The sequence below is a fragment of the Myotis nattereri genome (assembly GCF_964212035.1).
Source record: "Myotis nattereri genome assembly, chromosome: 4".
Classification (NCBI taxonomy): Eukaryota; Metazoa; Chordata; class Mammalia; order Chiroptera; family Vespertilionidae; genus Myotis; species Myotis nattereri.
In genome coordinates, this window is record NC_138079.1 from 17,912,746 (window position 1) to 17,926,603 (window position 13,858).

The window sequence follows — 13,858 nt, forward strand, 5'->3', positions numbered from 1 at the left end:
CCCACTCTGACCACTGGGTACACTGGCTCTTGGAGCTAAGCAGGTGCTAATTTAGTCTCTTCCTGAGGCTACCCAGCAGGAGCTATGAAGAGATCTGCAGAATCCCCTTCCTTTTTGGGGGTTTGGAGGTGCCCAGATGAGGCCCAGCTGTGAAGCAATACAAGCTGCTGTGGGTCCTTGGGCCTTCTCTTGGAAGTTCTGGGTCTCTCTGGCCCAGCTGCAATTTGTTAGGTAATTTTCAGATTGCAAAGGGCCAGGACATTCATATGCAAAAGCCTCTGCAGCAGCCTGGGTGGGGCAGGTCTCAGGGAATCAACAGGGTGGAGCAAGCAGCTGTGGCTGCTTCTCAGTCCTGACCAAAGGGGCCCCGTGTCTCAGTGTCCTGGTAATCACTGCAATCACCTCTGAGGGAAAACCGCCCTCAAGTTCTGAGGTCTGCCTGCTGCCAGACAGTCCAGTTTCTCCCTGTATGAGTCCTGGGTCCCCAGAGACTTCCCAGAACTGGAGTTCAGAGCAGTTGGGAGCTTGTGACTCCTTCCCGATTCAAAAAGACAGCTGCGTCCTCAGGTGCCATCCCCTGTCCACACGCTAGAGCCTCCATACCTCTGCACTTTACTTCCGCATCCCCTCTGAGTCTCAGTTGCTCTTTCCTTCTAGTTGTAGAATTTCCACTCAGCCAGCCTTCCTGTAGTTCTGGATGATGTCTGTTTTGTCTTTTTGTTGTATTTTTGAAGTTGTTGTGGGAGGCAGCAATTTCCCGTGTTTACCTATGCCGCCATCTTGGTTTCTCCTATAAGTTATATATTTTATATTTTGAGGATTTACTTATTTCAGAGTAATAATGAGACTTTTAAAAGAGGCAGAACTTTTATTTTTTATAATAAATTTTGACCTTCTACAATAGGAAGAATTATAAAAAAATCATATTAAACTTGTTATCAAATCTGTAGATTGAATAATTATGTTAAGATTAATGTGTTGGCACAGATGGAAAATAGTTTAAGGTGGATGTTAAAGTGCTAGATATAATTTAGAACACTTCATTTGTCAACTATTTAAATTATCCTATCATAATTTTATTTTAATTTGCAGCAATTGTTATAAATTGTATTTTCAATACATAGTGATATAATCCAAGATCATTACATAATTGGCAACGTTTTTGTATATAGAATACAAATCCTTTGTATTTTGATGGTCACATTAATATATATCAATGACAAACTTTATTTTTAAATGTATGTTTCAAATACACTGAAAATATTTCTGATTCAAAGATTCCATTTGATGTATCCTTCTACCCCACATAGATTATGTTTATAATTTTCAATTTCTTTAATACTACTTTTCTAGTCCTTTTGTGGCCCTAGAAGTACCTTTCAAATTGTGGTCTCTAGAATGATGCAGAATTGTTTTAAAGGCAAGTTGAGGAGCCGAAACCGGTTTGGCTCAGTAGATAGAGCGTTGGCCTGCGGACTGAAAGGTCCCAGGTTTGATTCCGGTCAAGGGCATGTACCTGGGTTGTGGGCATATCCCCAGTAGGAGATGTGCAGGAGGCAGCTGATCGATGTTTCTCTCTCATTGATGTTTCTAACTCTCTATCTCTCTCCCTTCCTCTCTGTAAAAAATCAATAAAATATATTAAAAAAAATAAATAAAGGCAAGTTGAGGAGACAGAAGAGAAAGACCTTCCTTACCAATGGAGTGGAGTGTGTGGTTTGGTTTATCTTTTGAAGGTATGGCCATTCCCCAACCTCTAACTTGATGTACTCCATCTAAAAAAATACCCAAATAAACAAATTAAAATATGTGTATGAATATGTACCTGTAGATACATACAGATATGTATGTGTCTATACCTATATAAATAGTTATGAATATATGTAATTTTTTATTAATAGGAAAATTCATATTGTAATATTTTAGTGACTAGGTAGTCCACATTTCATTCCCCAGAGAAGCTCCATTAATTTCTAATATTTTATCAATAAAGAGATGAGTAACCTGGGATTCAGATGCTATAGTCAATCTATTGTTAACAAATTTTATTATTTTGTGACCAAAAGAGTGTGTAATAGTATATGTATAATTTATCTGTTTGCTGTTCACAAGCTATAATTCCATTGATATTCATCCTAATAAGCATTTTTCCACCCTACATTACAGTTCACAATATAATGACCTGAATAAACCTCTGTCCTATAGCACGACACTTCATAGTGATGAATGTATCAAAATCTGGTGACCAGGTCTTTTTGTATATGCATTACCAAAGTGCCAAGAGCTGATTCATACCCTGTACATAATTGGTTTCATCCAAGTGTAAAGTAAAAAAAAGCTACAGCCAGACAAATATCATAGTAGTTGGGTGATGATCAACATGTTGTCTGATAAAAGAGTTTTGCCAACAGCTCATACTGCTTTTTCTCAGTGCCTGAGATTTGTCATAACATTTGCCACAATTTTTTATAAGCTTTAGAGCAAGTGTAATATATTTTTTTCCTAAACTAAGGGGTGCAACTTTCCATTATGCCTCAGTATTTATCATCTCTTCTTTGCATTTAGAAATAAAATTCAACAATTTAAAATTTGCAAATGTTCTTTTATGCTTATTCTGTATGACACTACAATTTTTTTCTTAGAGAACAGCAAGCAATGCTGTTCTGAAAAAGGACATGAAATTTTCGTGCCTTCCTCTCACTATTTATATGGTTGCCAAGAAAATGTGCTCAGAAGTGGAGCAAATGAATCTCCAGATCAATTAAGGTTTTTTATCCATATTTTCATAATTAGGTCTATGCTCACATTTTTGAGGGGACTTTGCAAATTTCTGAAGCCATAAACTTCTTTATTTCAGCAGATCCCAAAGTTCTGTTTGACCATTTTATTTTTATGGTCTTATTTTCTGTTACAGATTCCCCATCAGTGATTTTATACCATAGTGAAATGTTTCCAAACCCTGGTCAACCTTGGTGAGTCAGAATTATAATGTATATAATAGTAATAAAAAAAACAACTCTAACAAATATAAACATTTGTGCAAATTATACTAGTCTAAGTTTAATTAAACAGTATAGTTATTTTAGAACATGAGCAACCTTTCAGGATATAATATAATCATTATAAGATTTCTGTGAAGATTATTTGTTTTATTGAAAATGGTTGAAATTTAGATAAAAATGTAATAATTACAAGTCCCTTTTATACCATACCATGGGGCATTAAATGCCACTAGCAGTTCACGGACAACATTTTGAGTTCATACAGAGTACAGCCTGATTTCAGCATTGAATGAAAAGTCTATGATTAGTCTACCATGCAATGGAAGTAGGAAGTAGAAAGTGGTTAGACATTTTACAACCAAAAGGGACTCACTTTTTTTAGAAATTGAGGTCTATATGTAGAAGGGGATATTAACATTCCGTTTATATGTTTCTTTTCATCATACTCACCAGTGAGTTTGTGTCCTTTAGACACAATTGGAAATAATAATGACAGGGCTGACCAGCAGACCCTGAGCGATGGATGAATGATTACTCTGACACAAAGTTTGCTGTGAAACAGAGGGCTAAGGGACTGCCTGGCTAAAGGAACCATACAGCCTCGATTGCCTGCCTTGTTAGGCTTTTATTGTAGCAGCAGTTTGAGATTAAGTTCATCTTTTAGATACAATCAGTAGGGTAAGTAATATTGGGAGGACACATGTGTTTGTAGTGTCCTTTAAGCAAGGACACCCAAAGATTAAGAATAAGGATTCCAGTAAACATCCGGGGGTCTGCACGTGTGCAGACTTGTTTAGAAAGGTCAAGAAATAATTAGGGGTGCCGCCTTTGTCACTCCCCTTTGATAAACAGGGTGTGCGGCCTTCCACACACTTCCCTTTTCTCAGAATGTCTTCCTTACAAACTTTCCAACCAAGTCTCATGTGCTCCCCAACATAATGACAGTTCTGGCAGGAGACAAAGGAAATCAAAATAACTGTTTACCCAATATAACCTGGTGGGCACATAGATGATCTATGTTTACGTTGCTGCTGCAATATGTATTGTAACAAAAATAGCTAACCAGAAACTCTGAGATTGTCATTAAAAGGATTGTTTAGCCAGACTGTAAATGTATATCTGAAATGACTAACCTGAGCCATCAGTTAGCTACATAAAGTGTAAGTTTCTAGTATTCCAAAGAAATTAAACGTGTATATTCAAAAAATTAGCTTCAAAACCTGTTTTCTCTCATTAGTGAATTACCGCCTACCCAGTTTGAGATTGATGTGATCATTATCAAACGTTAAAAGATTAGAAATCCCCAACAAGCAAATCTAAAAATTATATTTCAGTGATGTCTTTCATTTTATATATATATATATATATATATCACAAAACTAAAAATTGTTTTCAGTGATATCTTTTGTAAAATATTAAATATTACCAAATATTTTGCATATCCTATTTAGATAAAGAATCCAAATGTTTTCCTTTCCTTTTTATTTTGAAGTGTGTAAAGTACAATATTAGAAAAGGCCATGTATTTTTTTCATGGGCAATTGGGCAAATGTTAATGAAGTTTAAACTATATTAAAATTATTTTGGATAAATGATATACAAATATTGGACATACTTTTCCTAAAACAACATTGTAAAAATAGTATGCCTGCTCCTACACATGCATACATGCACAAAACCCACAGAAGAATTGTGAAATTATATGTTTTCTTAAAAGTATATTTTTATTTATTTCAGATAAAGAGGAAGAGGGAGAGAGAGATAGAAACATCAATGATGAGAGAGAATCATTAATCGGCTGCTTCTTGTACACCCCACACTGGGAATCAAGCTCACAACCTGAGCATGTGCCCTCATTGGGAATTGATATGTGACCTCCTGGTTCATAGGTTGATGCTTACCCACAGAGCCATGTGTGCTTTTAATGGCCTTTTGTGATGGCTTAGCATCTGTTCAGCTACATAGGAGATATTATTAGTTACACACAAACAATCATTTTTTTCTTTTATTTTAAATATATTTTATTGATTTTTACAGAGAGGAAGGGAGAGGGATAGAGAGTCAGAAACATCGATGAGAGAGAAACATCAATCAGTTGCTCCTGCACACCCCCTATTGGGGATGTGCCCGCAACCAAGGTACATGCCCTTGAGGAATCAAACCTGGGGCTCTTCAGTCCACAGGCCAAAGCTCTATCCACTGAGCCAAACCAGTCAGGGCCATTTTTTTCTTTGATTATTGTATTTCTCCCGTGAGTAATTAAATAAAAAGTGCAGGGTGGGACAAAAGTAGGTTTACAGTTATTCATATGGAAAATAATACAATACTTCATAAAAAATAATATAAGAATAAACACTGTGTCTTGTTTACTCACAACTGCATGCCTACTTTTGCCCCACCCTGTGTATAATTAGAAACAATAGAGAGGCCAGTTCAATTATTGAATACTTATTTTTATCCTTCTAATGGCAGTAGTTTATGGTGATTGAAGGGTAAAAACTGGCAATATTTTCTGATTATCATTCCAAAATCAAAATCATTCCAATGGTGTTGAGAACTGAAGAACATAAATGCTTATAATTGTGATTTTTACATATGGCTGTTGACTTTTAATCGTTTCAAGTGAAAAGAGCATATGTCAATTTATTAAATATTCTTGATGGTGTCTAACAAGAGATTCCAGGCAGTTCTCTAGATTGTGAGCAAGAAATTATTTTCCATTTTCACTGTGCCACCTCATATGATTGAAACAGCACCACACAGACTAAATTTATTGTAATTAGATTTATGTATTCCAGTCTATGCCCAAAGATGAGTTCATCTGTTTTTGGTAATGTCTTCTAACTTCCATGTAAATATTAATGAATAAGTAAAAATAAAATGTTTTACAATGAAGTTATTTTTATAAAATTGAGTGTGCATTCCATAGCATTAGACCATTTTGTAATTAAAACACATCCGAAAACGCCACTTACCATGTGTAACAGCTAATGAATAAAATTAGTGATATTTGAGATGGTATTTAGATTTGTAGCAAGACTTTTTAACCCTGTGCTCAAAGATATAATCAGGCCCCTCTCCAAGCTTCTGGTAGCCATAGTCATTCCTTGATTGTAGATGGCCATCTTAACCCTTGCTCTTCACATGAAATTCTCTTTGTGTGTGGATGTCTGCCTATCTATACGTAAATTTCCCCTTTTTATAAGGACACCTGTCATATTACACTAGGGCCCAACCTAATGACCTTATCCTTTTTTTTCCAAATTAAGATCACATTCACAGGTACTGAGGGTTAGGGTTTACAATATATATATATATTAGGAGGACACAACTCAGTTTATAATACTCAGGAGTCATACATATGTGTGGCATGCACAAATCTTCAGCTAAAGACCTGAATGGTATCAGATTTGCTAGAGGAATTAGAAAGACAGCAGCAGGGCTCTGATGGTGTTGAGAGTGGAAGGATGAGTGAACTGAACAGTTATTGCTGGGAAGCAGGTGACACAATCTAAGCACAATGATGAAAACTGACAAAATTTTTTGCAAGTTCCAATTTATTGGTGTTGTAAGTGGAACCTCTGGAAAAAGCAGATACTGGCCAGGGAATGTGAATTCTTGAAACTAGCAAATATAAGCTGCCTTTGAGGATAGACTTCTGCCTTGAAGAAATATTGTTAGGCATATAATCTAAATTAGGCGGGACAGAGACAATGGGGGAAAGAAGAGAGATATAGCAGATAAGAAGTGTGAGAGTAAATCAGAGCAGCCAAAACAGCAGAAAGTGCTAAGATAGATTTTTTAGCACTTCTTAAAAACAATTGAAAAGGGAACTCGCAGTCCCTGAAGCCAGGAAAGCAATTCTATTCTCCAGCCTGTGCTGAAAGTGCAAAGCAATTCATAACACCTAAACACAAGAAACAGAAAAGGTTGCATGCGCATCCTATATAAAGTTATTGTAAGAAAAAATAAAGACCGAGATGCCGAAGATCCCTGCAAACAAAGAGGGATGATGACACAAATATGCTCACAAAGCAACACCACAACCTGTCAAAACCCAAAATGACCAGGACTTAGATCTCAGGTGGGCAGCAAAAGAACGTGCAAATACAAACTTTCTGAAATGAATGCTCTAAAAACACAGAGAGAAGGGACCACAGTGGATTCTGTGAGAGCCGATGAGAGGGAGGTCAGGGACCTTGGGAGAGGAAGAAGCCTGGTTCAGGCTTACTCGGGCTGAGGGAAATGTCAAAGCCCTCCAGGTCAAACCTAATATTGGGTGGACGCTGGCTGCCATTTCTTACTGAGGGGGAAAGAAGGGGCTGTCCGCCTGGGCTTCCTGACCCTGAGTCTAGAAGAACTGAACCTCCTATCCTTCTGGTCACTTTCTCCGCTGGAAGACCGTCTCCACACCCTCAGGACTGTCACTCCAACAGCTCTGCAGACTGTGAAGGCACAGTCAGGCCCCCTGATGCTCCCTCTCACAGAATGTGGAGTCTGGGCCTTAAACCACTTCCAACTGAGTGGAAGGGGCTCAGGCATCACAACTCTGAAGGGAGATAGAAGAGATAGTCACACCTTGGCCAAGACCCTCCTTTACATCTGTGTCTCCACCCCCTTGGGCTATCTGCATGCACACTACCCCACCCCAGAAATTTCCCCCGGACTTCTGCCCTGGTCTACTCCACACACTTCTTTAGCTTAAGGATTCTCTCTCAGGCTTTCTAACTACACCACACATTCACATCTGGGGCTTCAGCCATTTCAGTGGGTACTATGGCAGGGCTGCTCACAGGGCCTGCTCACTTTCCACACATACACCAGGCTGTCCTTACCTTTCCCTGCTCACAGAACTGCTTGTAGACATTCACACAGCCCATCTTTAGGATCGTCAACCATGTGTATTGCAACAGCACCGGGTCAAGGCAGGTAGATGGATGAATGGAAGGAGGGAGGGAGAGATCACAGAGCATAGATAATTTATATATATAAAAACCCAGCAACCATTAGGGCAGAATGACTAGAACAACCGGAACGACCAGTGGCTATGACATGCACTGTAGCAGCCAACCAGCCTGCTCTGGGCCGGATCGCCACCAACACCCCAATCAGGGTGGGGCCAGCCAGTCAACCCCCTTGGCTGGCAGAAATTTGGGGTTGGGGACCTTGGAGGTGCTCGGCCTTGGGCAGCTGCACAGGCAAAGCTCTCCTTTGGCTGAAGTGGACCCGGGATCAGGGCACTGGAGTGGGGGATGGGGTAAGGAAGCTTTCCTGGTATCCACAGTAGCCCCTGCAGGCCGTGCACAGCACCCCGGCATCTGTCCCTGGTTGGGGCAGTGGCAGGAATAGGGGCCGCAGGGAGCAGGGGGCTGCGACACACAGGAGTTTGCCCGTGGGATAAATTGACTTTGGATATAAGGCAATGGCAAATAAGGCATTTCAAATTGATGAAGACTGATGGCAATGGACATACTTTACTTTATAATCGTATTTGAGGTACATAGATAAAACAGGCACAGAATTAATGTGCCTAAGATTTAAAAATATCTTATATATTTGATTTTTATAGCCATTTTTAAGGTTTTCTGTGATCTGATGTGCTCAATAATTATTGTACTTCTTGAGAACAACAAACAGAACTCTCATAACAAGTAGACTTGAAAAATGTATTTTCCTAATCAACCAGTTTATCCCAGATGGTCAATTATTGTTCCTCTAGTTTGTTTGGTAATGGAGACTAATGTGTACTTTGTGTTTTCATTATTGGGTTTTTTTCACTGTTGTCCTTGATAAAGTATGTGTAGGAAAGTATTTTAAGTCATTATAGCATTAATCTGGATCTATATTATATTTTAAATATAAATGTTACTAATTTTATATGATAGTTTGATAGTGAACTTTAAGGGTTAATGACAGTGAAGAATATAACCAAATATAATTCATTCTCAGAGTAATATAAAAAATACCATTAAGTCACGATTAAAAAACATCCTTGTTCATTTGATTTGAAAAAAAAAATGATGATAAAACCTTAGGGGAAACTAGACTGCCTCCATTGCGAGCAGTTCTATGGAAACAAATTTGAAATATATACACTTTGTTCTCCTGGGCTTTGGATAACTCAACTGAATATTTCAGAAGCCACAATTGTGTTAAGAAGGGAACCTAATGCATGGTAGAAGCCAGACTAATCAGGAAAACAATGCTACAGCATATGTTGTTTTCACTGTGGAAAAATCCAAATGGGACATTCTGATGACTGAGGCTGAAATTAATTTTATAGGCATTAACATTGGTGGGTGTTTCACACATGCAAGTACAGAACATTTCCCTTGATGGTAAAACAAAATGTGGGCATCAGGAGGGACATAAAAGAAACTCATGGCTCCTTACAACCAATTGAGTTTTACATAAGCATTGTTTTGATTATTATATAGTTTTCCCTCTACCAACACATGATTGCTAAAATAATATCAGATATTTTTAAACAAATGGATACTCTTTTGATATTGTTCAGCAATTTCTTTAACTTCAAGAAGCATTAGTATACTGATACATATTTGCTTTTCATTCTTCCCATTTTTGTTCTGTTTTGCAAAAGCAAAATATGTACCTATGGTAAAAATTATTCCAGCTCTGGCTGAATGGCTCTGTTGGTTGGAACATCTTCTTGTACACCAAAAGGCTGTGGGTTCAATTCCTAGTCTGGGCACACCTAGGTTGTGGGTTCAATTGCCAGTCAGTGCACTTACAAGAGGCAAACAATTCCTTCTTACTCAAGTTTGAGGACCCTTAGTTAGTTTGACATTCCCACACAAAAGTAGTGGTTTTAAGATACTGATTTTATTACCAATATATTACTACTCATGTATTTATGAGCTTTTATTTATTTGTTGGTTCCACATGTTTATAACCATACTCAGAGTTCTTTCCTTGGCATCATTACTAAAATTGATTTCTTTGCATATTGCTTTTTCAAAGCCTCATATTCTTATATTAATGGGAGCTTTATTGGAGGCCTGAAAAAGTAAGATAGGATGGAAAGGTAGCAGCTTTAGTCTGAAACTTGGGCAGTTTATATTTGAGAATTCTGAATAGACTTGTTCAGAGGATTTTTTTCAGAATCTTATCTCAGACTTTTGGGATCTACAAGACTTTTGGTTTTTCAAACCTTTAATTTTCAAGCTTTGATATTCTTTCTACTTCATTTCAATGCTCATGAGTAAGACAATAATTTTTTAGTTTTGTTGTCTTGCACAAGTATTTTTGCTATAATGCAACATAAAATATATTCCTAAAAATATTTTCCAAATTTAGATGAAAGATGAATGAACTTTGACAGAAAAGGCAGTTCAATCAAACTCTAAATGCAGGAATAATGATAATTTTGAAAATCCTTAGAAAACAACATCAATTTAAAGAAATAGAAAATGCAAACAGAGACATATATTAACTTTGGTAAATATAGAAGTTATTTTTTCGTCTTTTGGTAAATGTAGCCTGATGGAAATGCTACAAGTAAATATTGAGTAAGGTGATTGTGACAAATATACAAAGATCTCCTATACTCTCTGACTAGCACTTTTAATATAGACCATGGGGCCAAACTCAGTGAGGAGGAAGAAAGTAGGCTGAAGGGGGAAGATGAACAATTTTGCATTTCTGCTGTGTTCAGCATTGTTAATATACTGCACAGTCAGTGGCTACCACAAGGTGGTTTGAAATATTAACATGCTAGAAAATCAAAAATTATTACTCAATATGTTGTCTATGTGTATTGGCATCATTCCCTTATTCATCATTTATGTATGACTTTGCATAAGAGAAACACATGTATTAACAGATCAGGATGCAAACACATTGGAATCTAGTAAGTAACTATCAGCACTCTATTAACTTTGAGATTTCAATGTTTCCCATAGCTATAGGCACCATGAAAGCTAGATCTGTCTTCTGCATTATTACTAGAAACAGTTTTAGCAAATGCACGAGGTTATTCATCTCCAAGCCTTTGATCAATATTTCTTTGCCACTTGCTGTGAGAAGTGGTGAACACTTCTGGTGACATTGTCTATATTAGGAAGGATGGTACCTGCAATTGTAACACACTCCAAACTTTCAGTGGCTTAATACATATAATTTTATTTCTTATGCTCTTGCAAGTTCAAAAGAGAAGTTTTGGGCCAATTTGAGGGCAAATTATTTCTCCTTTTCAAATTCATGTAGGAACCCATATGCAGGTTGCAATGCCATGGTTGTACATGACTTTCAAAGTCAATTGGAATTTATATTCAGCTCCGAGAAGGACAAAACAGAAAAGGCAGTTATTGTTAATCACTTTAGCCTTGAAGTGAGTCATTCTTTTTTTTTTTATTGATTAAGGTATTACATATATCTCCTTTTCCCCCTATTGCCCCCCTCCCGAGCTCATGCCCTCAACCCCCTGGTTTCTGTGTCCATTGGTTATGCTTATATGCATGCATACAAGCCCTTTGGTTGATCTGGACTCTTTACCCCCACCATCCCCTGCCTTCACTCTGAGGTTTGATGGTCTGATCGATGCTTCTCTGTCTCTGGATATATTTTTTTCATCAGTTTATGTTGTTCATTATATTCCACAAATGACTGAGATCATGTGATATTTATCTTTCTCTGACTGGCTTATTTTGCTTAGCATAATGCTCTCCAGGTCTGTCCATGCTGTTGCGAATAGTAGGAGTTCCTTCTTTTTTAAAGCAGCATTGTATTCCATTGTGTAGATGTAACACAGTTTTCTAATCCACTCATCTGCTGATGAGCACTCAGGCTGCTTCCAATTCTTAGCTATTGTAAATTGTGCTGCTATGAACGTAGGGGTGCCTATGTCCTTTCTGATTGGTGTTTCTGATTTCTTGGGATATATTCCTACAAGTGGGATTACTGGGTAAAATGGGAGTTCCATTTTTAGCTTTTTAAAAAATATATATACTTTATTGACTTTTTTACAGAGAGGAAAGGAGAGGGATAGAGAGTTAGAAACATCGATGAGAGAGAAACATCGATCAGCTGCCTTATGCACACTCCCTACTAGGGATGTGCCCGCAACTAAGGTACATGCCCTTGACTGGAATCAAACCTGGGACCCCTCAGTCTGCAGGCCGACGCTCTATCCACTGAGGCAAACCGGTTAGGGCCCATTTTTAGCTTTTTGAGGAAACTCCATACTGTTCTCCACAGTGGCTGCACCAGTCTGCATTCCCACCAGCAGTGCAGGAGGGTTCCTTTATCTCCACATCCTCGCCAGCACTTGTCCTTTGTTGAATACCCACATTACATTGGCAAGAACTAGTCATATGTCTCCATCTGCATTCAAATAGGGCTACGAAGTGTAGATTCTTGGAGCACATTTATATACTGTGGAATGGGGGAATTTTTTTTTTTTTTAACAAAATCCTTTAAGACTTTCATGGTCATGCTTGAGGATTATCATGCATTAAGGCAAACTACAATAGCTAAGAACATAGACTGTGAAAGCAGACTGCTTTGATTGCAATCCTCACTGTACTACTTTCAAGTTCACTCATTCTTCAACATTACCATAAAGAAAAATTTCCAGCCCTAACTGGTTCAGTGGATAGAGCATCGGCCTGCAGACTGAAGGGTCCCAGGTTCGATTCCAGTCAAGGGCATGTACCTTGGTTGCGGACACATCCCCAGTAGGGGGTGTGCAGGAGCAGTTGATCGATGTTTCTCTCTCATCAATGTTTCTAACTCTCTATCCTTCTCCCTTACTCTCAGTAAAAAATCAAATATATATATATATATATATATATATATATATATATCCTATTTAATAAAAGAGAAACATGGTAATTGGCATACGACCGCTACCCTTCCCATTGGCTAATCAGGGAGATATGCAAATTAACTGCCAGCGAAGATGGTGGCCGGCAGCCAGGCAGCTTGAAACTAACATGAGGCTTGCTTGCTTCAGTGACGGAGGACTCCAACGTTCCCCGCCTGCCGCTGCAGGCCTCTGAGCTGCAATTCTAAGCAACTATGTAACAGATATAGAAGCTAAACAAAACCCCAGAAACCTGCTTTAGTCCGCTGCCGGGAGCCGGTCCATGCTTGCTGTTTCAAGGGACCTGGCATATATGGCATACTGTTCTTAATATGTTTGCTCACCTTCTAGGCACTATGTGTTTTAACCAAGGTCTCTGAGAAAGGTTGTTTCCCCAGGTAGGGATTTTCCCCTGAAGATAGGGAGGGAATAAAACCTCTTAACTAAGTGCCAGGTGGGTAATTAATCACTTTAACTACGAACAATCATGCTTAAGCTACATAATCCTTACTCCCTGGAATGGAGATAAGAAACGCCCTAACCTTTGAAATAGAGATTGATAGGATTGGAATCAACTGGTATAAATACAGATGTAAGAAGACAGAACTTAGGAGAGAGAGAGAGAGAGAGAGAGAGAGAGAGAGAGAGAGAGAGAGAGAGAGAGAGAGAGAGAATGGAGAGAAGACAGAACCTACACACAGAACTTAGAAGACAGAACCTACACAGAGCCTTCTTAGAGACAGAAGAACTTCGCTGGAGAGAACATGGCAAAAGATCCTGGACTGAACCTGACTACAGAAATTGGCAAGAGAACCTGACTAGAACCTGGTGACTGAACCTGGCTGGAGAACCTGGGCAGAACCTGGCTGGAGAACCTAGCGAGGGAACATGGCTACAGAACCTGGCTGGAGAACCTGGAGAACCTAGCAAGAGAACATGGACACAGAACCTGGCTGGAGAACCTAGCGAGGGAACATGGCTACAGAACCTGACTGGAGAACCTGGAGAACCTAGCGAGGGAACATGGCTACAG